Raw genomic sequence first — 26,253 nt, 5'->3', positions numbered from 1 at the left:
CTGAAAGTGCATTTGGAGACGCATGGTTCTCCGGTTCACATCATGTACAGACAAGCTTCAGTAACGAGAAACAAAAGCCAAGAGCAAGCAAGCTGACAGGAGAGACCTCTCTTTCTATGCCTTCAAATCCGTAGGTCATTATCTGGAGGGTTCTCCGACACATAGCAGCATTCTTTTTTTTTAGAAATTCAAAGACTTAAGCCTTTGTTCTAAACGGGTCACATTCATAGTTCGACAAACAGTAATCCAACAAAGCTATCCCCAAGTTATCTCCATAACCATCGTGAATTAGATGACTCCAATGACTGGTAATCCCACCGGAGTGAAGAAAGAGATGGTTGATGCCAAACAATGGTCTGAACGGGGGGGCCAAGAGGACTCCTCGGAGGAGATCCAATGGCGTAGAAGCCCGTTTCATCAAAGAAGCCGTAACATAAAAGTAAGACAGATATCCCACACCCATATTCAAGCTTTAAACTTACAAAAAATATATATATAAAAAAAACTGTCTTTCACATGTATCGCTCCATCTAGGAGACTTTTCACCATCAAGATCGCGTCAGACGGGAACCTGACAGCAGTGGAGTCTTCACGGATAAGTCATTTGAATTTGAAATGACCTCAGTGGGGAGCTTTAGTGCATAGCTCAGTTCTCTCTGAGTTCTGTTGGCTGTCTCTGGCACCTCTCAACCTAGGACTCTAGTAGAGATGTTCACGGCGCATGGGCAGCGTAGGGCAGACATCAGCAAGGTTTGCCGACGTCGGAGGTAGAACGATGGGGCAGATTTATACGCGTGGATCGAGAAAGATCCCTCATCTAGAGGAGGAGCTGCACGTTTCTTTCTTCAGAACGGAAATGTGATATTCCAGTGCCATCTACAGAACGTCTCTGGCTTCTCTCCGCAGAACAACCCTCCCTACAGATGCATTCTCTTAAGATTATTGAAAATAAATTTGAGTTCGTATGATACATATATACACACACACACCTATGAATATGTACAGGTCTATTTACATATTTACAAAACACTCTCTATTCTTCTGGCATCCAGCCTACGAGCCGTCTTTGATTTTCTCCTGTTCTTTTTCTGAGAAGAGGTCTCGAGGTGTTACTCCATTTTGGAGGCTCAGCAAAGAATATTTCATCTGTATAAAGACATAAAAAGAAAACGGCTTTAAAAAAAAAAAAAAAATAAAAAAAAAAACACATTTCTAGGGTGATATTTTTAAAAAAATTATTGGTGCTTTACCAGCGATATCTGAAATATTTTGGACGCTAAAATTGGGGTTCTCCAGATCTCTCATATTTAGATCCACATGAGTCAAAAAAAGGAAATCTGCGTAGCGTGCATTTATGTCAGCGCACCAGATGTTCCTCAACGAAGAGGACATTAAAATGATAAAACGGAAAAAGAATGTATCACGTTCTGATTGTCGATAAGTGACGTTCTAAAGGGGGAGGGGTTCATTTAGGGATTACCGTATTTGCCTGCATAATAGATACCAAAAATGTTACAACACATGTATTCCTGTTCATTAGCTAAAATACTGTTTTATTATTCCACTCATGTGAAGTTTTTCTCTAAAAATAAATTCTTCTTTAAAATTGCACCAAACTTTAAGGGTGCGGCCTATAATCGAGCGAATACGGTATATTTAGGGGGAACGTCTAAGGGTGCGCCAATAATCAAGCGAATACGGTATATTTAGGGGGAACGTCTAAGGGTGCGCCAATAATCAAGTGAATACGGTATATTTAGGGGGAACGTCTAAGGGTGCGCCAATAATCAAGTGAATACGGTATATTTAGGGGGACCGTCTAAGGGTGCGGCCTATAATCGAGCGAATACGGTATATTTAGGGGGACCGTCTAAGGGTGCGCCAATAATCAAGCGAATACGGTATATTTACGGGGAACATCTCGGTTAATTCCTTCACTTATACAGAACTATCCGTACGGTATCCGTAGCATTACCTGCTCTAGAAGAATAAGAGACCCCCGTATAATTTCCCTGAACTCCTGAAGCTTGGTGTTGTGGCTTCTCTGCTGCGATTCTAATATTTGCGCCCATTCGGATTGAGTCTGGGTCATGCAGCTGTTTGAAGACAAGACGGAAATAAAACATTAAGCGCATGTTCTGAGCGAGGGCTCGCTTACAGCCTCGCATACAGAATGTTCATATACAGGACACCATCTGCTACGATGGGTTTCAATTCGTTGTCTTTACCTTTCAGGGTGCCAGGCAGTCATGGACTTGGTGCTGTGTTCTAACATCCAAAGCCTGTAGCACAGAAATGTATTCACTAAAACGAGCACTAACACACTGGGGAGAGAAAACAAACAAAAAAAAAAGGGTTACATAAAATACCTAAAAGTCAGTGTTTTTTGGTGCTAGGCCGAGTGGTAGCAAGATGGCTTAACGACAGCTCGTTAACTGTCTTTACAACACATTTGATTTAAGCTACAGAGTAACAGAAATGTAATGTCTTCCTCCAGGGTCAGAAATCAGCCACTTTGATGCCCTAAAGGGGGTATCGGGTTTGCGATGGGTGAGCATTACCACCTCTGCCGGAGGTTCAGCCTGGTGCAATCTAACAGCTAAGGGAAGGCTGGGAACGGAGTCCATATATTTGTATATATACATACAGTATATGTGTGTGTATATAGAGTATATATATATATATATATATATAAGGTTCTTACGCGCAGCTGATGAGTCTGAGGAGCCTGGAGAAATGCTGCAGCTCGATGTTCTTCTCCTCAGGGACGTGTCGCGTCTGAGTGGAGCCTGCGGTAAAAAATAGAATAGAAATGTTTAACGCCTCGGCTACGGCAGATCCAGCAACATTCTGCGTTCCGATTTAGAATCCCCATCTAAACGCAGCTCTGCCAAGAGCAAAGCCCTAAACCCTATTATAATCATTATAATTAATCCATTATTCAAATTATACGGAAATTATTTTAAATCGTGATTGCCACACTGTTACAAGCATAAAATGCAGTTTTGGTGGGGAGGGGTCTGATTAAATTCAAGTCTTGGTCCCGGAGACGTTGTTACCTCCCCCCCCCCCAGACCCTCTGGGGCTCGTAGGCAGATTCAGCTTACCTGCTACATGTCTGGTGTTATTTGGGTTCTCCTCATCGGTCGGGGTGGTCACCGGGCTCACAGGTTCGTGAACATGTCTCACGTGAGGCCGCTTCCTGCGGCGAGGGGCCGAGACCTTGATGGGCTTGTCATTGAGAGATAGCTGGTGAACGTCACTTAATTTGGTGAGTTCGTTGACTGTCATTTAAAAAAAAAAAAAAAAAAACATTCGTTAATATATATAACATAATTGGTATTGATATAGACTATTAAATCATAGTATATATAGTATATACTAAGGCACGGATCAGTTCCTCCTCTCCCTGAGCGAAGTGATCACATCTTACCCAAGTGTTGGAAGTATTCATCCAGGCTACTCCAAAAGTTCTTCTCGATGAAGGTCTTGACAAGGCCCCAAGGTTGCTTGCGATAGTGAAGCTCTGTTGAGATCCTATAAACAATATATATATAAAAAAATCTGTTAGAATGTATCTGCTCACCAACCCCCGATCTGATATTTAGCGGTTCTCTGATTAATTCGGATGTTATGGTTCTTTAGGACTTTCTTTACCTGAGTCGGGACTTGTTTTTGGCCACTCTTGTCAGCACGTACCGATTGACAGAATAGAAATAGTCGTGGTACGGGACGTCGCGCGTCAGGATTACGGCATCAACCACGTAGCATTCGCCCTTCTGGCACGCCTTGTACATAGTCTGAAAATATAGATGCGTTTTGATTAATATACATAGAGATAAACTGTATTTACTATACACCAAAGCTGTGCGGCGAGACAATGGCTGTCGAATTCCTTCGATCTCTCACCTGGGTCTCATCGACTGCGGCAAATTTAGGTGCCAGGGGATTATTGAGCTGGATGGTGTACGTGATTGTTCTTGTCTTATTGCCGTTGACCTCGTTCTTCCAAGGCTGATATTTTAGATCTAGCGGCAAAACAAAAAATAACGTTAGACTTGCAAGACGAGGAGGGGGTCCGAAAAGGATCTGAACGGAGCATAAAATACAAGATACGGAGGAGAAGGATGAGATAACCGAGAACATGTCGGCACGTAGTTCTGGATCCGCGCGAGATCCGTCTCACCTGAAAACCGCCTCTGCTCCATGAAATCTCTCAGGAATGGCGATTCGCTGAACAAGAGGTCGAAAAGTTTGTCCACGTTGAAGCAGAACACCTCGTTGACGTACTGGCGCCCGCTCAGGTCCTCATAGAATGGATGAACTTCACCTATAACAAGAGTCAATTTAAAAAAACCTCATAGTAATCTTTATCTCTCTTACCCACCCGGTGTCCCCAACTTCAATAAAGCCTAGCCTCCTTCCCTACATCACCTCTTCATGGTTTCCACCGAAAGCCGCCGTACTTCTTTGTCTATTCATACTGGCTTCCTTACCCTGACCTATCTTTCACAGATGTTCGTTAAGCACTAAATCATTTGCCTCGTCACCCATGCAATAGTGATCCAACACTCAGTTGGGTGCCAGACCCCAAACTTTAGACAAAGCCGTCTTACCTTCATCGTGGGTCTCCGAAGAGTCGCTGAGCTCTGTGGGAAGGTCCTCGTTGTCGCTTAAGTCCAAAGATGGAGACGAACCAGGAGGAGAGAGTTCTATTTGCTGCTCATCCTCAACCACAATCTCTCTGTCTAAGGACATATCTACGTCGTCAGCCATACCTTCGTTCACCTGCTGGACGACGGATACAGACTGGGGGGGGGGAAGAATATCCGGGTCAACGAGGCTTCAACGGTTTTTGGGATTACTTGCATCATTAACGCTTAATATAACTTGAGTTGATTAATATTATAGACTCTAACAATAAGGAAAGGACTCCAGAAACACGAATTGTGTCCACAGTCAACGTAAAGAAAGAAAAAAGGTTCCACGTCTTTGGCGGATAGAGAGTTCTATTGGCTGCTCTTCCTCTAAGGACGTATCCACGTCGTCAGCCATACCTTCATTCACCTGCTGGACGACGGATACAGACTGGGGGGGGGGGTAGGGAACGAGGTCAAGGAGGCTTCAACGGTTTTTGGGATTACTAACACGAATTACGGGACACTAACATTGTCCACAGTCAACGTAAAGAATTGTCGGATACATCGGACAGGTCGACGCAAACCAACATGGCCTTTCGTACGACCCAAAGCACCGATTGGGCAAGGAGCCGCCATTATAATGGTTTTAGTATCTTCCGTTTGAGCCGTACATTGAAAAAGAGTGCACCTTGTCACGTGTATCGAGACAAACGTACGTCAAACATTCCCCCCGCCAATGGAAATAGCTTGGGGGAGGGGGGTTGGTGGCACTTACCGGGGGGACCTTACTCCGTACAGTCTGCGGACTGGAGCTGCAGCAGGGCACCGGATCTTGCGGCAGGACATCGGTGTCGGGTCTCACCTCGCTGCTGCTGCTGCTTCTCACGGTGCCGTTGACTTCCACATCCTCAACTGGGATTTCTTCGCAGTATCTGGAAAAGGACAAATCAAGATATTTTCAACAGGCAAACAAAATGAACATATTAAAAATGAAACACGTGACTTCATTGGATGCAGGAACACAAGAAACCCCAGCCCCCGAGGTTCCATTTATTAACGTTATGTTACAAGCTGCTCAGCGCCTATAGTATGTTTAATGTCATAGCGGCGTACGGCTCTCGGGGAGATCAGCCCATACTCACCCCATGGTGTTGAAGTCATCATCCGGATGCACGTAATCCTCGTCATCACTCGTGAGTCCCAGCTCACTGCCGTAGCATTGATGGACAAAGTGCCACAGCTCCTTGGGACACAACGGCTGCAAAAAATATACAGTGTCCCGCGTTAATTTAAATGAGAAGAGCGCCGGGGTATCGCAATCTACGCAACGTAGTTACCCTCCAAGATAGATGCATTAACATGACAAGCTTTCTCAAGTTCCTACAGCGCTAGATATGTGGAAGAGCCTCCTAGCAGAAGCGGTAGAGACTAAAGCAGCGAGGGAATTTAAACATGCAATGGGTTATACCCTTTTCTAAAAAGAAGTATTTGTAATTTATCAGGAAACTACTAGAATAGACATTAAAGGATGACTTCGATCGCTATACCTTTTCAAGCAAAGCATTCTGCCAAAGCCGGAACATCATCATGTATGTTCTATCACGAGCTCCGAAAGATGAGAAAAAGTGCTGCAAAGAGAGGAAAATTAAATTAGTAAATTCTCCAGAGAAGCTGGAAAAAATAATAAAAAAATGACGGGAAACCCAGTGATCCGCTATGTAGGGAGGGGCCACTCAAAACTATTTCAAATGGGTGACTGTCGACTACAATTCCCATCAGCCGTTGGCAAACGAATACACAGCCGATGGCTCCTGGAGTTTTGGGGGATTAGCCGGCCGAGGGGCAGTTCTTTAACCCACCTTCTCCGTTTCAGTGCAGAGCTGGATGGCGTTCGGAATGAGCCGGGCGGTTTTCTCCTTGGTCATCGAGCAGATGTCTTTCAGTCGGACCGTGAGCTGGAACATAAAAAGGGACAGCGTGAGAAATAAACTCCAACTCTAAAGACTCCGAACCCATGGTTTCAGCCCAATCCCAATTTCTTCGATGGGTTGTCTGAAGGTTCTGATGCCAAAGAGGAGTCACAGCAATTATTAAAGGACTTCTTTAGGGGTGAAAGCAGCCAGGTCTGGCATTCTGTGAGGTGTCACATTGTTACATTATCCATACAAAGAACATTTACCGACGATCACAATTGGGGGTCTCAGCTTGAGGCGTCTAAAGTTTTCTTTGGTTTCAGATTCTTCCGCTTATTAGACATTATTTAGGGTTCTTTGGGCCTGATGAGTATTAAAGGCTTTCCCATGAATGCCTTAGTCAGCCATCTGACCTTGAAATAGTTAATCTGGGGTGATACGGACAATTCCTCCTTTGAAATGATACGCCTGGTTCGGCGCTAAGTCACAATGATGCTATAAGTCATTTTAACTCCCCCCCCCCCCCGGGACCCCTGCTTTGGAACATGGAGGAGTAGGTACTTACCACCGTCTCCCAGCGGAAGATGTTACTGTAGAAGCAAACCCAGTTCTCGGATAGGTAAAGGCGACCCTGAAGTAAGATATCCCGTTGAAGTGCGCAGGAGTAATCTATAAAAATAGAACAAAGTCTGATGATGCAATAAGCAGCAAACTACGTAAGCGACATCACCGCGCTGTCACCGGGAGCTCAACCCGTACGGGCGAGGAGAGTCCTTGGATGCCAGCACTCTCCTAACTCATGGCATTACAGGCAATGCTCGGCCATTTAAGCCGCCATCTTGCCGGTTTTTAAATCCTAACCATATTTACCAGCTCCCACATTAACCCCGGCAATGCTATTCCCAGCATGCACTGCAGCCCTCTGGATGCCCCCCCCACCCACCAGGAATAATAAAGTTTCTTACCTACAATCAGGCGCTCCGTATCCGGAAGGTGCTTAAAGATTTTCCGAAAATCCTCATTCCTTTGCTTGTACGTTGGACTCAGTACCTGGAAAAACAGATTGGGGAATTTAGTCGGCGTGGAGCGAAGGCAAACACACGGTGCAAACAACGAGCCGTTATCAATCTCACGCAACGACTAATGTCTAACGGAACATGCGCGACCTACAGCGACAGAGAGATAATACTGCGGACAGACACACGGAGGCGTAACCAGCGACAGACAGACGGATACATACAGTAGGAAGCAATCTAGTAAGGCATCTCGGCAGACATATCGTAAAGATGCTGTCCCAGCATAGACAAAACAATTGAATCCCTTGTCGCAGAATCTTCTATGGCAATAACCAATCAGTGGCAGCTTTACCGTCACATGACAATTAGGTGTTCCCGGGGAAAATTAGGAACGAGGCAAAATTAAGAGTCGGATATCCTTCGGTATTAGGGATGAGGTTTTTTTACACGGTAGGTGGGACAGCATCTTTAAAGGAGATTAGGAAGGGTTTCGTAGAAGGTTTGGGGGACAGAAGAATATCGGTACTGAAAAGCGTGTTTCTGGTGACGCGAAAGAGTTGCGCAAGACTTCGTGTCCTAAACTTGAACCAAAGCGTTGGCTCCGGCGATGATCTTTGGCTGTAAACAACACAAGAGGATCTTCCTTCCCTAAAACAAAGTCCCACTTTGTTCGAATCTGTCTAAGTTAATGTGATTTCCCCCCAACGCAGCCGACAGCCCAGTAACCGTCACGGCCGCTGCGCTCCTCACACGCTTTACAACACGGGTGCCGCGCCAGAAGCCACGCCAAAGATCATTAAAAAGACTTTCCTTAAAATACACGGTTTACCGAGATTTTAAAAATGATTCAAGAGACAGAAAACCCGCTGCTTGATGATGTCACAGGGGCTGCAGTCTTATGACGTGTAGGGTAGTAGTCTGTACAGGGCACATGGTGCAGAGGATGTATAGTAAGTGTTGGCTCATGTTTATTACGGGCTTCACCCCAGAACCTCCGACGAGCCAAACAACGCCCCAAAACACTGCAGGAGGAACGGCGCGCCGAGCCCTGATTTTGGGTGCAGTTCCCATCAACCGCCCAGATTCCAAAACGCTTCCCAAAACATCTCCGCAGTCTGCGGGACTGACTCGGGTTACACGCGGTTATAAATACTACGGGCAGCCGTGTAACGTGTAACCCCGCCATGGACATGGAGAGACCGCATGACTCAACGTATAGGGGGTTCACATGCCACAATGCTATAAGCGTGAACGGTGTGTGCACGTGGGCGGGGGCTGCATCGGGACCACAAGTCTCATCATCCTCGGCTAACAAATATTAACTCCGGTATCTGCCATTCTGTAACATACTGTAAAAGATTTAACCCCTTAAAGTCTGAAACGGGTCAGACCGATGCGCAGATATATACGTATTAACCCTTTAGAGGTTACTCGCATCCCTCTAGCCATTCACAAACCTTTCACAGGCAGCAGAGTGGGCTATGGACACGCAACGCACACGCAACAGACACGCAACGGACGGGGGCATGCTGGTGGTCACACTCACAGCTGGGGCGTCTTCGCCGTGGTGATATTCGCGTTCCTCGGGGGAATGCCCCAACCTGTCCGCGTACCAGAGGACGGCTTCTTCCGGCAGGGCGTCAGACTCCCAATCCGACGGGCTGTCCGAAGTATCCATCATCTCCGGGGGCTCCAAGCTGTCCTCGGGGGACGGGCTCTGCATCTCATCCCATGTGTCCCCTCTCATTTCTGTCACTCCAGCCCACTCTATGCCCCTCAAACCAACTCTTTAACCCTTTCCCTGACTCACTCTCGTCGTTTAATTACTCGTGGAAGCTTCCTCCCCCACTTTCCAGAGTTCAAATTAGAAGGTTCTGCACGACTCTGCTGGGCGGTGGATCCCTCCGGCCGATCCCACAGTTTCCCAAACTTGAAATGAGCTCTGCAAGCCTGCGTCTCTCCTCCACTCGCTCTCGCAGATTATACCCACTCCCCTCCTCCAAAACCCACGTGGGTTTCTGACCTACAGTAACCCAAGCTGTGTCAGGACAGCCCCCAGCAGATGTTATCCCGGAGAAATAACGCAGCAGGAAGCGTGCGAGATAAACACAAAAGAGACACACAGCTCGGGAGCCCCACCAAGAACACAGAAACCCTCCGCTCCCCACCCCTCGCCTTCCAGGAGTGACTAGCGACGGCTGAACTCTGAGCTTACTGCTGCCCCGGCACAGAACTGAACTGCCCCTGCTGCTGCCCGGGCACAGAGCGGAACTGCCCCTGCTGCTGCCCCGGCACAGAGCGGAACCGCCCCTGCTGCTGCCCCAGGACTCACGCCTCTGAGTCACCGGCTTTACATACTGTCACCTTTACTCACCGATACAGTCCAAATCAATACCGAAACCTTCATGACGGCGCCCAGAAGGGCACGGCGTAAAACATTAACTTTTTGGCTTTCAGGGGAATTTTTTTTCACCATTATTGGGGGTTTTTTACCGGTAGAAAAAACTTAACTTAAAAGTTAATCCATCTAAAAAAAAAAAAAATCTGAAATCTTAAAACGCTTCTATGGCAACAACATAAAAAAGCCTATAAGTGGCCTCCTTTTGCATCACATGGCTACAATTAAGTGTTCGATATATATATATATATATATATATATATATATAAACAGGTAAAAATGTATGTGATTAAAAGGACTTTTTGGGGGGCAATTAACGGTAATAACTGAGATAGATATTATGCGGCGTAGGAGGGAAGGATGCATTTGTTCCGGGGAGGAAAAAAACAATACAGATGCTAGAACTTGCTGTTTCCGGCATCATCTTGATTAACGGGCTGCAGGATTCTTTTTGAATTACTGGTGTAGGACTCGTAGCGTGGGAATGAATGCCAGTACTGGTAGATGTCACACGTGTCATTATATTACATATCTGATACTTTGTAACATAAGGACACATCTCCCCGCAATCCCACCGCCCCCGTCTTCAGTTCTACTCCATTCACCTCCTTTTTTTTTTTTTATATACTTTTTTTTGCTGACACATCAACTTTAAGTACGCCATGACAAAAAAGTGTCATTACCTTTCACAGACTTTCCTAAAATCACACTATTTACTCAAAATTGCACAATTGCCCTCAAAAAAGGTAACTGTAACGGGGTCAAGCTCCCATCGGACATATCTGAACCCTGTCCGGATTCACACAGCTGCCCCAGACCCCCCATACAGCTGGCCGACTGGCCTCAGTTCCAGCGCCAGAGTCCACAGTACAATTCTGCCAAATATTCCAGAACCGCTCCCCAAACGCGCATCCCTGGGACATTCCTAAACAATCCGACCCCCCCCCAAAAAATTAACCCTTTAAAAAACGTCTGCCAACAATCCTTACTGGTTCCAGTTAATACATGGGTTCTGAACCCCAAGAACCTGTCCATCAAATCCCTAAGTGTTCTCAAGTATGGTCCTCAAACACCTAGAACCCCCCCCACCTCAATCTCCTAGTACAATAAATTTGGGTTTACGGAGGACTTTTTGAATGGCCCATGTGCCAAATTCCCCCGACTTCATGGTGTCCTGCGTGTTTTCCACGGAGAGGTTAATGATTTACCTTCTAAACCATGCAGACTGACAATGACTGTCAATGTGTTTGTTAGGGAAGTCGCTGCTGTAACAAAAGGGTTATCTCCGGCTTGCACCGAAACTTCCGAAGATAAGAGTGCGTGGGGGGTGAGTGAACGGCAAACACCGGGCGCCGGGACCGCGTGGCACTATGTGGCGGGGGCAATAAGAGCCCACTAAATGACATGTGACACAGGAGGCTCGGGATGGGAGATCTCTAGCATGGGGGCTCAAAACATCACCAACTTCGGCATCGGGCATATGGTGGTACGGGGGGAGAAGAGGAGATTTTAGAAGCACGGGGGACACGGCAAGAGCGAAGAACGGAGGCCTCAGTTCCATATACTACGAAGATCGATCTATATTCAACATTCCAACCCAAATGCCATCTAAGAGCCATATACCGGAAATGACCAAGCATAGTATATTAAATGGGGATAGAGAAATCGGAGAGAGACAGCAGGTAGGAGGGGGGTATTTAAATAACAGCAGCCGGGGATGATGCCCCTTCTCAGTAAGCTATTGCTGCTACAGGCGGGGTGCAATTTAAAGATCCTAAAGGTCTAGTTATTGGCACTAAAAGCGAGGGGTTTGGGTTATAAAGCACGGTAAGGTCCTTACTCTGCGTATATGTTGCCGCTCATGCTGAAGGAAAAAGAACAAGATACATGACACATGCATGAACATGGAAACCGGGTACACAACGTTCCGGATGGAGCGAGACAGTCGCACGGTAACATAGATTAAGAACGCGGCAGCCACCATGCCGTCAGATGTCGCAACTTGGCTTCACCATTAATATAACGCCTGCCTCTACCTGACTGAGACATCAGAGCTACTGAGTGTACCCTAAACATGGCACGGCCATCCAGCAGAGCTCTAGCCAGCTTAAACTAAGCCTGGGACACATCTTCTAGCTGTTATTGCTCGTGTGGGTGCTCCTTCAATGATTCCTAGTACACAAGGCGTCTTCTTTATAACGCTATCCACTCAATAAGCCTCTTTTTATATTTAACATTGTATAAGGTATCCAGAACCCCGCGGAATAGCACAGGTTAATCTGGAAAAGCACGGGCAACCTGCGTTGATGAATTATAGGCTACTCCATAGAAGCAGCTGGGCTTATGATCAAACACGAGTCTCTTGTAAGAATGTTTGATCTATACACTTAAACAAACACCGATCTGGCCTTTACATTCTCCCTTATCAGACTCCCACAGCCCTGCTCATTGTATTTATGCTGCTAAAGGAGATTCCTGATATTAACCACCTATTCCTGGGAGGCTGCTTATCAAGTCGTTAAGGTTACATTTTTGTCTGGACTCACATTGCACCCTCTGAAAGCATAACCGCCATATCCGTCAGCTCCGGAGGATGAACCCCTCACAAAAAAATACATTTAAAAAAAAAAAATCCGGCATAATACTTCCATAATACCGGGCCGCACGTTGGTTTAAAAATACGCATGAATAAATCTGGCACTTAAAGGGGTTAAAAGGCTTCCACGCCCGTGCACAATAGATTGTAAGCTTCCAAGAACAGGGTTGTGTGTTATTGTTACTATCAATTTAAAATTGTCAATACTTTCACCGGCAACCCTTACTAACAGCGCTACAGAATCTGCCAGCGCTATATAAATAAATGTAATCATGTTCTACTATGCAAAATATATCGGCGCTAAAGAGGAATACTGGATTTAAGATGATTTGATTACAAAAAATGAAAAAAGTGCCAAATTAACCCCTGAACTGTCCTAGCGATTGGCCAGTTAAGCCATAGCTCGTTATTACGGGGAAACGTAATCCCCTCATGGAGTCTTGGGCTCCGCTTGTTGTTATAATCTGCATTGTTTCACTGACTGTCATAAAATATAAGGAGAGGACAGAATTCCGGTGACTCTCATGGCCAAGAGATGCAGAGAGATCAGATATATCTCCGCTGTGGGGCGATCTTAGTTTAAACAATGAGCTTATCAACAAAAGTTTATGGGGAAACCAGACGCTGATAAACACAACGAAGCCAAGAAGCCATCTGAATTCTTTCACACGCAGTACCCCTTACTTGGCTGTAGGGGGCGGCAGCCGCCCGAAAACCAGCGCGTCGCAACTACAAGTACATTTAACATCCGCGGACGTGACAGATACAAAGAAACAAAAGTCTACTTACGTTATACCAGCTCTGGCTTTTCTGTAAGGAAAAAAAAAGAAGTAAAATTAAAACAAGTGAAAAATTAAAGAACAAGAGACATAATACTGCAGCAGGAAAGAAGGGTAAATGGGGTGAAATAACGCATTCAACTAGACTTGGAATGGAATGATAAGGATATAGGGAAGATAGTATGTGCTGCACAAATTAAAATTGGGTGAGAATTGCTACTTTTAAAAAAAAAATAAAAATCTAAGGTTTTTAAATGAAAATACACAAATTTACAAGTAAATGTGAAATATCGTTAGCTGCTTGCATTGTTTTTATGTTGTTAATGCACTTTATATAAATATCAGACATGTTGCCTGAAATAACTTGCAATTACACTTTTTGAAACTGTTGCAATCCTAACCTTGATTAAAAAAAAAATAGAAAAATATATATATTTTTTTTAGCCACCTTGTAGGGATAATTTTTGCGACAGACTCTGCAAGTATGATTTCACCGATTGGCTGCCTCAAGTACGGGTCCGGGTTACTCTAAGAGTACTTTTCTTTATTGATGGGTGTAAGCGTGTAAGCGGGTAGCGTGTGCCATTCACATACACGGATTAGATGCCTGTGAGGTCTGATCCAGAATAATCAGTGCTCTAGAGACGGACTGCCCGCCAGACCACTTCTAACCCGGGGACTCACGTTTCAAACTGAAATGTATACAATCTTTGGTTTTCATTCACATAAATGCGTTACAGGAAACCTCAAGACCCTTCTGGAGATAGCGGCCAAGAACAAAAATTAGGAAGCGGAGAGATATTTGGAGGGGACAACTTGGTCCTTAAACCGGTGAAAGTGATTTGACCCCCCAAAAACAAGAAAATGTAATGAAATTGGCCCTTAAAATTTCAACTAAAATTTCAGAAATCTCGGACAGATTTTAAAACAGCGCGAGAAGACAAAAAAAGGGCATTACATGCTAAGCTTCCTCCGAGAAGCGATAACAGGATACTTTGCTACCCCCTGCTGGCAACATATCAAACTGCAACTCTGCCGCTTACAGCCCTAGGGGCATCATATAAAGATCATTCTTATTCCTCTGCTCTCCATCACAGCCTAAAGAAATGCAGAGGCCAAGAGAACAAGCTGGCTTTATAATGTACCCTACGGCTTGTCTATAGGGGCAGAGGGATTGTGGGACTTACACTCTGCAGGTTAATGGCTCGAAAATCAACAACGATAAATCACAGTCTACGCATTTTACATGCAGAAGGACAACATATAGATCAAAAGATTACACGACTACTTCATTATTCATACAAGTTCTTACTAATGCACGGTGGCTCGTGGGAATACGGAGTCATTTGGACATGTGAAGTTAACTATGGCTGGGCAAACGGGCAGGGGGGGCACGACAAAAACCCAAGAAAAAAAAAAGGTGAGGGCTTCAGTCTGAGAGCCCACCAAGAAAAAGTGTCTTCTTTATGGAGATTATGGAAAAACACACTATTTTTTTTAATTTATTTTGGAGCTCTGTGAACCAATGGAGCAATTTATCAAAAAACCCATGTGTCCCACATCATGGTCACCCAGAAAGAGAAGGGTCCCTACGACCCCCCCCCCCCCCCCGCCCGTATCATATAAACATGGATGCTGGGGATGGATTAGCCGGGGATGGCTAATTAAATGCAGAAGCCGTAATAGTCCGGGTAAATTGGATTAGCGTTCTAATCAAGCCATAACTATATCTTTGGGCAGATTTATTTATTTTTATTTGATTTACATTAACTCTTTACATACTGGGGAATATAATATAAAATTGTTGTTCATCTGCATTCACTAAAACGGTGGGTTTAACCCTTAGCCCTGAGCTGCATGAAGAGTTGAGCTGCCCGAGATTACGTAAAAAAGGAAATTATTACTACAGTTTTGTGCCGTCCTGACCCAGAAAAATGATTAAAAAAAAATATATATATACATAATGTGAGCATAAATCAGACCTGCTTTCTTTACAGATGTATCAGAAGTTACCGACAATATTAAAAGTGTGCGACTCTCAACATTCCGACAGATTTACTGGAATGTACGGCTCAAGGATCCCTAATGGAGGCTTTACGTGGGATCGTGCCCCAATACAGGCCCTCTACGCGTAAAAACCATTATCTTTTAATAGAAAACAAGAAGACAGGAATATTACTGAAGCTTGGAAGCCATAATCATATAGAAAGCGCCGGGGTATGCGTCATTCTGGCGGACCGGTAAGTCTCTCACGCCGCTGGTTTGTCACACTCGCCTTCTAAAAGGCATTTTGAGGACCGACGTTGAGAGGAAAACGCAAGCGAACGCCGAGTGTAGATTTTGCTTTCTACCAACGCAAGGGGAGAGACATCTGGGAAAGGTAGGGGTCAAGCAAGATAGCTTCTAGCTAGGCAAGGTCTCTACGCAGCTAACAGGAGAACAGAGAACGGGGCAGAATTAGGGAATTTGGAGGATACCAAAATAGAACATCTTACTTTGATGAGGTTAAGTCTGTCATACTGAAACAGAAACACAAAGAAGATTAGAGCCAAGAGGGTTAAGGGGGAAAAAAAACAATCCAACAGAAAATAAAATAAAGATCTCAATGGGAGTGCTTCAAGCAGCCAATCAGTGACAAGAACAGTGGGACCATGGAGAAAGAGGGCAGCTGCAGTATTAGGGCTGCAGCTTTTGTGTCGAATAAGGGCCTTCACTTGGTGTATTGTAGCCTAGGCAAAAGGGTCGGGTGACCAGGCTGCCCGGCACACCCGGTACAGAAATGGGCCAGTTGGAGAGATCAGAAAGTTTAACTAGTCCACGGCATGAATAACGCACATGGTGCGTCCATTAGAGGCAGAGGGCTGGGATAACGGCAAGTGAGAATGGCAGCATGTAGGTAATTGCTGGGGGGGGGGCTTTTAGGGAGCTGCCCTGGGGGGGGGGCCTCCGGCCTAAATACAACCCCTGGACCTTAGCCGACCGGGATACCTTTATGAGCCGGGCACATTCACAGAGAGGCATCTGGGACCTGAGCTTCCAAAACGATAATTTGATTCTACGTCTCGTTCCGGGAATATGCCGGGAAGTAAAAGGTTATCGCGCGCTGCTAAGTACACCGTGTCCCGACGCACCAATATCTCCTTTCCCGTCACAAATCAACACGGTGCGGCTCATTATTTACAATCTTACATCCTGGAATCATACATGAATCACACTATATTGTACTTAGCTACATGGGTATTTACCATAAACAGCAAAAAAAAATAGTGATTCTTCACCAAAGAAATGTCTCTGCGTCTCCATATGTAGGTTTTTATGTTTGGGGTCAAGTTCACCGTAACTTCTAAAACCGCGTTACAAGAAAGGCTGTTTCTGCGAAGACCGAAGCGTTAAGGGTCTCGTAGTAATTATTTGAGGTTAGAAGGGTTCTTGGTGACCTTGAGGAACCGCACGTGTGTCGGCCGGAGATGCCATACTGTCAGAGGCGTTGGGTTACAGGATATAATTCCAGCTTTTGGCATCTGACGCCGGTTTCTCGACACGTTAAAAAACAAGGGCTGCTAAGCAGTGTTTGGCTTTGGTCCTGTGTTGACTGGAGCTCAAAAAGGTTTCACTGAGGCTCAATGGCTTGTAGTTACGAGTTAAAGACCCGCTCATGGAGAATCATAACCAGCAACTCATTAGCTCAACGACAGGATCAAAATTCCACGGAAGAAGTCTTTAAAGACCCAACTTGTGGCGATCCACGGGGTGGGAAACAGGTTATGGTAGAGATGCGGCTCAGTGTCCGACTTCACCCGGTGGTATAAAACCCAACTGGTGGGACCACGCCAAGAAGAGACCAATATCGTCCATACTGGAAAACAAATGCTCCTTAAACACTACATTGTCATTTAGAACTCCCGATTCCATATCAGATAACGGCCAAAACCCAACTCCGTTTTAGTCTCCTTTAACCCTTTAGAGTTAACTCCCTTTGAAAAATCAGGTTACTCTATGGAGGAGGATAAAACACAAATGGAGGGTTTTTGAAAAAAAAAAAACAATAAAAAAATATATATATATATATACACATTGATATTATTTAATTTTAACTAGTCAGCAAGAAGAGCCGTCATCTAATGAGAGCGAGACTGCGATGAAAATTTATGCTCCCGGGAAGAGAGGATTAAAGAGGCAGACAGTTCCATATGGAGCGAGACAATTATCCCTGCAATTTTTATTATGGCAGAACATTTGCCATTCAGTAAATACCTGCTTAAGTATATCAAATCCAAAGCTATACCCCTAATAACATCACGCCATACTATTTAAAGCCGTAATCCTCCCCGTGCCATACAGAATTCGAAATGATAAGGTTGTGGGCCCGACGTGCTACATCATACATTTGTCATTCATATAAAATACTAGATTTTTCCTCTTTTATTAACACAAAAGAAAATGCAGGTTATCTTAAAAATATTTCTCTCTCTCTATATATATATATTTAACACAAAACTATTCAGTATCTAAATTTCTCCTCATTCCGAGACCCACAGTAACAGATAATGAGAGAAAGCTAATTCCTAAATGTAGGATTCCACATTTTTTCATCTTAAGTACATTTAACCCTTTAAGTTTTATTCGACAAATGTATCACAGCGGACATCCAAGCAGAAAAGCCTTAAAGCCCAACCGCGCATGGGTGAAAGGTTATTAATACAGGTGAAAGGTTATTAATACGGGGGAAAGGTTATTAATACGGGGGAAAGGTTATTAATAAGGTCGTATCAACATGTCGGCACGGGGAGAGCACAATCATTCATTTTCCAAACTACACGATTCTTTATATGCTTCGTCTCTGTTTCGTTAAGCGATCAGAAGGACGGATTTCAGAATAAAGTTAGGAGTAATTCATTTAACATCTCGCAATATCTTTGCGCAAAAAAAAAAATAAAGCTCTCTGGAGCCTAGTCCATAAACGGTTAAAAAAAAAGGAGATAAAAATTGTGACTTTTCAACATTCGATGATTTTTAAACTAGATATATTTTCTACAAAGCAAAGTGAAACCGGGGCAAACGCTTTGTGCACCTAATTGTCAAGACGTGTTTATTGCTTGAACAAGCCTGTGCTTGTTACTCTGTATCTGTTATTAATATTCAAGAGGAAACACGAGGACAGGTGGCCAATATATATATATATATATATATATATATATATATTATAATTCATTCTAATTAAATAAAATTGATAGATCTCAAAAGGCATTCTTAATTATTTTTTTTTTACTAATTTTTTCTCTTATGAAAGAATATATCGGATAAATGTTATAATTTATATGTTCATTTTTCTGCAACTTCAGCAGAAGAGAAAAACAGCCCGGGCCGTATGAAAATGTTTTATGGGGCTGGGGGAGCGTTTTTTTGCTTGCACTCTTCACTTCCTGTGTCTCCCGACAGCTGCTCAGAAAGTGTGAATGAACGGCTAGAAGCTATAATGACTCATCCAAGCACAGGGAGATCGGAAATATTCATTTACGGTCTGTTGTTCATTTTGCATGTTTTGGGGTATTTTAGGACATTTAGTGCATTCAGTGGGGCAGAAGAGGCCTCCCCATCACATTAGACAGCCTTATACCCCCCATAGACTAATACTACTATAATGGAATGCATAAAGGGGAGAAAACTATGTAAAAATGAAACGTCAAGAAATTGTTCAAAGAGAAAGCAGCTAATACGCTATTTCACATCTATCTATGGCTGAGCGTTTAAGGCTTAATAAAGTAGCAGGGAAGCAGTAACCTGGTCTGGGTTCTCACCGCTAGAGTCTGTAGCTGAAGTGGATGCCTTTTTTTGGGCCACCATAGCAAAAGCCACATAACCTTTCAGGACATAAGTCTTATCTACTGGGAACTGCAACTCCCATTCAACTCAGACTAACAAAACTAAGGGAATTTAGGATGAAAAACTCTATGTGTAGTGGTTATTATTCTTTAGAGATCCACGCCTGTCTGTGGACAGAGCACCGGCGGTGTCCCTAACCCGCCACTGGATCCTCACATTACTATACTAACTAGAACATAAAGAAACACTGATCACAAAAAGTCAAAAAGCGTACCTTTGAATTTTTTCCCCCGCCACGTCCAGACTGGCCAGAACCGCTCCGTTGGATTCCAGGTTCTGGGGTCGAAGGAGATTTGTCTGATGAATGATCTTTCTCCACCATGGTTTCTCCTTCGCTGGTCTGTGGCGCGGGGGAAAGGGAATGCCGACGTAGGAGAGGAGAACTAGCAGGCGAGCTTCGGTTGGAATTACTTGCCGTGCTGGGGGTAGAAGAAGACAAAATGTAAAGTTAGAAACCCAAAAATTCAATACATAATTTCTACACAAACACAATAGCCAAGAACATAAATAGCCTAAACAATGCAGGATCTATACAGATAAAATAAACAGACAACATAAAATGAAATGTTAATTAAAAGCAGCAGAAGGTATGGGGTGAAGGAGGAACGAGCATCATCAGTAACAAGCCGGAAAGCCGTGACTAAGAACGCTGGTGGGATAAAGAAGAAGAAGCTAAAACTAATAAGTGTTACTATAGATACGGAAATTTTAGACATTGAGACCATCCACCAAGCCTTGGACAATCCAGGACCAAGGGCAAGACAAATGGACAAAGGAGGTCAGCTATGAGATTAGGGACAGGGAAGGTGGTGTAATTAGAGAAGACGATGGGGTCCAAGTCCCAAAGGCTGTATCAGCTCTCCACTCTGTTCCCTTTTTGGTTTAGCTTACGGCAAGGAGATCCCACCACCCTTCCGGCCTGCAGCATCGAGATGAGATGACGTCTTCTACCTATGAGGACACTAAAGCCACGGAGCAGTGAAGAGACCACCGGACATTCAGATCCCACTGCAGCCACATTCTATACCATCAATGACCCTAGACCATACCAGCCTACGCATGCGCCCTCCACCTTTGTAAAAAAAATACCTTTTTTTTTTTTTTTTTTTAATAACTACCCCCAATGCAATAGTTTCCCGACAAATGATGGTAACTTTGTACAGCTGCCGAAGTACCCAAAGCCTGCCGTAGAGATCAATAAGAAAAAAAAAGGATAAAACGTGCAGATATCTACTGTGGGAGGGCTGAAGACCAGGGTGGCTTTTTGATTTGCTTCTTGTCGCACATACAGTATAAAAATAAGACCCGAATCGTTAACGAAGCAGAAGTGTTTTTGTTGGCTGCTCGTTTGATGCCAAAAATATCCCTGCAAACATGCGCCATGCCTGTCCTAAAAACCGCCGGCTTCTGCTCCCTTTATGTCCAAACTGAACTTGCGCATCGGTCTACCTGTCCCACTTAATACCCATAGAGATGGAGCCTGTTTTTAATATTCCACCCCCTCCCCAGAAACCAAAGGGTTATCGGTCTATAGAATAAATGGCCTCCTCGAAAAAAAGCGGGACAGCCGTGCATTAGAACACAAGGGCGTATCTATCATGAGCAGCAAAAGTTCTAAGTATCAGCAGGAACATTCTGTTGGTTTCCATGGTGATTGCTCTACATTTAGAACTGTCCCAGATTTGGTTCTGGAGACCTCACCCGAAGTTCAGGGCTTTAGTTTGTCCTCACATGGGCCAGGTGGCTACCTATTTAGCCCCCCATAGGGGACGCAAGGACCCTCGTCTGGGTCTCTGGCATTAGGGGCCCAGGATAATGGATTGTTCAATGGTTTCGATGCAGTCCAGCAATGGACTTTCTCCCTACGCGTCCACAAGGGTCACATATATCTAAACCAGCCACCTCTGTATGATCTTCTAACCGCAGCTGTAAGTATTACGCTAACCCACAATAAACCGGACTCGAGAGAATTGAAAATTATAGGGGCACGGACGATGAGAAAACAAGGTCTTCCCTGCCACCTAGATACACACCGGGGCGAAGCGCATGCTCGGCCCTGAAACACACGCCAACACAGAACTTCACATCTCGAAGTACCCCCTAAACAAAGACAATGAACGCACGCAGCGTCTCAGCCCAAGAGCATGCAAGAACCGAAGCCACGAGCACCACAAAGATAAGAGTCTAATAATCGGACCCCGGGCTACCTGCAGTGCATCAAATCCTCCTGCCTCCACGCTTCCTCATACTTTAAAACCCCTGCACCAGAAGAAGGAAGGATGACGCCCTTCTAGCATATGCTTCTGCTTGGGTGGGTGTCAGACGTGGGGGTATTTACAAGAACCCCTCTCCCTGTCGTACAATAACGCGAGGGTTTGGGGAGGAGGTTTGCGAGTCGTCCACATAAAAAAAAAAACAAAAAGAGTGACAATGCAGCAAGAGAGCCACGGCACGCATTCTGCATCCTACCCGTCCGTACGTGCGAAGACATGGGAGGACGTCGTTAGATGAACGTATAGATATATATATATATATATATATATATATATATATATATATATATATATATATGTGCAAATCCTCACAAGGTCATGGGAACAGCGAGCCACAAGCCTATTCACTAACCTGGCAGCCATGAGGGGATGAGCTAGCAGCATCCCTTGGTCCATTCATTCAAGCAGAAAAAGCAGCAGGGGGGGGGTGATAAGCAACAGACAGGAGGGCTACTCACCCCCAGGTACGTCTCGCTGACCCCCCCCTCCCTGCCGGATACAGGGAGGGGAGTATTTTTAGGGTTTTGGGGTAAGGTCTGGCGAGGTTAGGGAGACGGTATTTTCAGCTGTTTGTCTCCCAGCCTCCTGCGGATCCGTATGAAGGATGGGAGGGTTTAGTCGACCAGCCCTCCTTCCCCTGACTCACAGCTGCTCTCCGCATCCCAGGATGCCTTAAACACATATGTTTCACCCCCGGCCTCGCAAACTCTTTTTTAGGATGGTCTCTTCCCCCGCTGTCTCTTTCCCAGCCGGCGCTCTCCCTTCTGTCTAACCCTTTTTTTGTTTGTTTTTTTACCCCTGAAGAAGCCACCTCTGGACTGATGCGGGGGGGGAACACGGGACCACCACGTGACGCAGGTTCACCTGTGCAGCTTAATGCACCAAAATGAAGCTGCCCCTCCAGGTGTGTTCAGGAGGCTGAAGCTCATTGCAGTTAAACCTCTATAGGACCGTCGAATGCATCAGCTATACTTATTATTATACAAGCATATACAGGGTTAATTTAAAGCAGGAAAGATAACTTATAATATCAATTTACGGAGACCCCCCCCAGCTTCATTGAGCAGTTATTGCCCTCTGTTCATAGAGGGGTTAGAGTTTGCAGCCACATTCTATTTTCTGTTTAACCCTTTCAGGAGGCAGGATGGAAAGAGTCAATTAAGCGGGGCATGGATGTATATATTTTATGAGCCCGCGGGTATAAAAAGGCGCTCATTAGTAACACAAGGCTGGCCGAATCCCACGAGACGGGCTTTCGGCCACCTTAAGATGCTGCAGATGTATTATAACGTATAGAAAAAAGGGGAAGATGACACAGGCCATGTGATCAAAATCACAAAAACTACTAAATAAATTACGTAAAAAATACTTTTTTTAATGCCTTTACAGGCAAAGAATTATTTTTCTTCATTTTTTTATTTTATGTATTTATTTTTAAGCTGCAGGAATGCAGATGAGGAATGAGGAGCGCTTTAACCCTGTTCCTATGGGTAATTATTACTGGATTTTAAACCTATTAATACATATTTTGACCCTTGAAATGAAAAGCTGTCATCCGCATCAACGCACCGAGCGAAGCTGCTCTTCTTCCAACAGATCGGGACAAGTGCTTAAGATTTTTGGAATTTGTGAAATTAAGTTTTTTCTTAAAGCATTATTAACATAGAAAGAACCCCCCAGAAATCAACGTTAAGAAACTTTTATCTCGCCTACAGCAGACAGAGTTAATTTATGAAATGGTTATGACGCAGGGGGTAGAACGAGGGTATTAATCCTACAGGTCCAGGGCAGTGAGGATAGGAAGCAGGATAAATATAAGAGGATTAAGGAATCCTGCTGCAGATGGCATCACGCTTCCCCCACACATTCACCCTACCCTCCGACCCTACGGTCCCCAGTGCCCCATCCAGGAAGAAAACAGGGGCAACAGGGGAGAAAAGGACAGCGCCAGGGGGTAACTAGGGGCATCAGGGGCGGAAAGAGTGGCATCAGAGGAGGATTTGGGTCTTAGAGAGGGTCTGTCCCTCCTAAATTACCTATTTTCTCTCTCTGCCAAATTGAGGGACTCACCAGTGTTCAAGCAGGGCTACTTATAAAATCCACACTGGGTTAAAGCCGGAGTCCCTGAGTTTCAAAGGGTTAAGGGGACTCTTTATACAGCACTTTGCCCTAGGTCAGCGCCACAATCTACTCAATATTAAGTGAACATGAACACAAAATGTGTGACATTTGAACCCTGCTTTCATTAAAACCTGGTGAAGTCATAATTTACCCCAAAAAGGGGCCTCTTTCTCATCCCGCAGCACCGACCCCTGAGGGGGTAACAGAAATAAAACTCAAGCACAGGCTCGCCTTTCCAGGGGGGGGGGGGGGGAATCATATTTAAATGCAGATCAGATGATGAAATAATCCATCTATCTGGGATTATTAATTATCTGTTAGTCTGTTCTATGCCAAATTCCTTGAATTTAAATATCCTGAAAATGCCTTGTATTTCCAATATAAAAAAAAATAAAGCAAATTATAAAATTACAAATATATAAATATATAACAAATGATAAAATTACAAATCTATAACAAATGATAAAATTACAAATGTATAAATTATATTCTATATGAATTAGTCCTGGGGAAAAGAAATCAATTTAACTGTAAATAATAATAATAACAACAACAATAAAAATAATAGCAAAAACAACAACAATAATATTAAAAAAAAATTTAGACAAAAAATAGTTGAAAACAATCACACATCACAAAGGGTTTATGTACACAAAACCCACAATGCTCTCTAGAACTGGAAGTCATGATCACGTGATAATAGCAAAGCAAATCTCCATTAAGGAGCTTTTAACCACTTCAGGTAGGATATAATTACCCCGCCGTCCTGCTGTGAATTGTCGATTCACAATTACTGACCACAAAGTAAACATTTCTAAAAAAAGCACCTGCAAAACTTCAGGTTTTTCTAGAATATCACTAATTCTATATTCAGTGACCTATTCAGTAGAATTTAAAGGGTCCACACTAAATCAGAGATGCACTATTTTAACAGCAGTTTGGGGATGCCAAAAAAAACTCCATTATTATTATTATTATTATTATTATTATTATTATTATGGTAATAACCCAGACCTATTGTACAGCACTGTGGAATAGGATGGCGCTATATAAATCATTAAATAGATATTTCTTCTGCAGACCCTTTGGTGCAAAGTTAGGATTAACACACAGACAGCGGGAGACAACAGAAAGCGTGACACGCGGCTGTACACAAGATAAAACATTACACGGGATACAGGAAAAGTCATGCAACGCTACTGCACACGGGAGCGCCTGGGAATCAGGTTAACCCTTTCGGCACCACGTGAATGAGTCTCCAAGGACCCGTCGGGCACAGAAAGCGTTGGTGGCTTAAACTAATTGGGGCAGGTAGAAGAAGAAGAAAAAAAGTGCAGAAACTAATCAAGAACGGTAAACGAGACGGGACAACAAGGAAAAATGCCGGGGAGGGGTTAATAAGCCCTGAGATCCATCCATTCATCCATCCATCCATCTTCCATAGGACTAAAAAAAAAAAAAAAAAGACTAGGACGAGACGAGGAAAGAATAAACCTGCAAGCCATCCTATGCGCATCCCAAGAGCAGGGCGGCGAGCGCCTCTTCCGTCCGCGGTAGGGTCCCGACAGCTGCAGTCTGGCGGCGAAGTCTCGCAGTGGCGGCTGAGGAAAATGAGGAGCAACAAGCCACCATCCCTTAGCCAAATCCCATATCCAAACCAAAGGAAAGCTCTAATGCCAGGGACGGGATGGGTTGGAGGGGGGGCTGAGTTTAGATAAGGCGCTAACAGGGGAGGCGATAGGTGCGTGGGATCACCAGATTCTCTGCTTACCAGACAAGCCTGAACCCTTTCATTAGTGCAGCAACGCTAATCCGATGGGCAGAGAGCCGGCTGCCCATGCACAGCTCGCTCTGTTCCGGGGCATAGCGAATGGGAAGCAGGAGTTATGCAGTAACGTGGACCTCAGCGGTGTCCTGTTAAATTTTGATAGCCCCCTCCTGTCCTTTGACACTTCCTTCTCTCGCCCCCCCCCCCCCCCACCGGCTCAGCTGAATGCAGCCTTCTCTGCCGACGGTCCGAGCTGAGCATGTGCAGAACGAGGGGAGGCAGAGGAGAGCAGATTCCTGATAGACCCAGCGCCTCGGAGATCTTCAAAGCGAGTGGCGAGGGGCGAGCTAGCACCAAAATATCCATCATCAACACACTACGGCCAAACATCGCTCCATCCCTCCCCGGCGTGCAGCCCAGGAACGGACTACTCCAGTAATTACAGACTCTGGGCACACGCTAGGACAGGGACTTCCACAATAACTTCTTCATGGTCATATTTAAACCTTGCTGCGCTCTTTCATTAAAAGACCTCGATGAGTCCTCTGCGAAGTCTGCTCAACATTCCCGCCGCCCTTCGATGCATTTTGCGGCGACCCGAACCACGCGGACTGTAATCACAACCTCTTAAAATAACCTTTCACGGGGGGGGGGGGGGTAATCCGCGCTACAAACTACGTGGCCCGACGAGGCGGTGCGATGCTCTGTTTCCATAAAGGTTAGAGAAAATCGGTGAGCGACCAGCAACGCCCGGGTACCAAACGGCAGACCGGATGGCTGCTTAGGTCTAAAAAGCTCGCCGCCGTGGGTTGTTTATTGTAACAAAGTTTGACGCGCGTACAGCGCTGCAGATTATGATGGCGCTA

The 26,253-nt window shown here is 44.8% G+C and overlaps 1 pseudogene; it reads right to left on the bottom strand.

Annotated features, from left to right (window-relative positions):
* Positions 1–1,053: 1,053 nt before the first annotated feature.
* Positions 1,054–26,253, bottom strand: part of LOC149286914 (protein Aster-B-like) — a 38,018-nt pseudogene continuing 12,818 nt past the window's right edge.

Source organism: Sceloporus occidentalis, unplaced genomic scaffold (genome assembly GCF_023333645.1).
Source record: "Sceloporus occidentalis isolate IW3139 unplaced genomic scaffold, rSceOcc1.0.p SCAF_66, whole genome shotgun sequence".
NCBI lineage: Eukaryota > Metazoa > Chordata > Lepidosauria > Squamata > Phrynosomatidae > Sceloporus > Sceloporus occidentalis.
The sequence above is the reverse complement of the archived record's forward strand: the minus strand, read 5'-3'. Positions and strand labels throughout refer to the sequence as shown.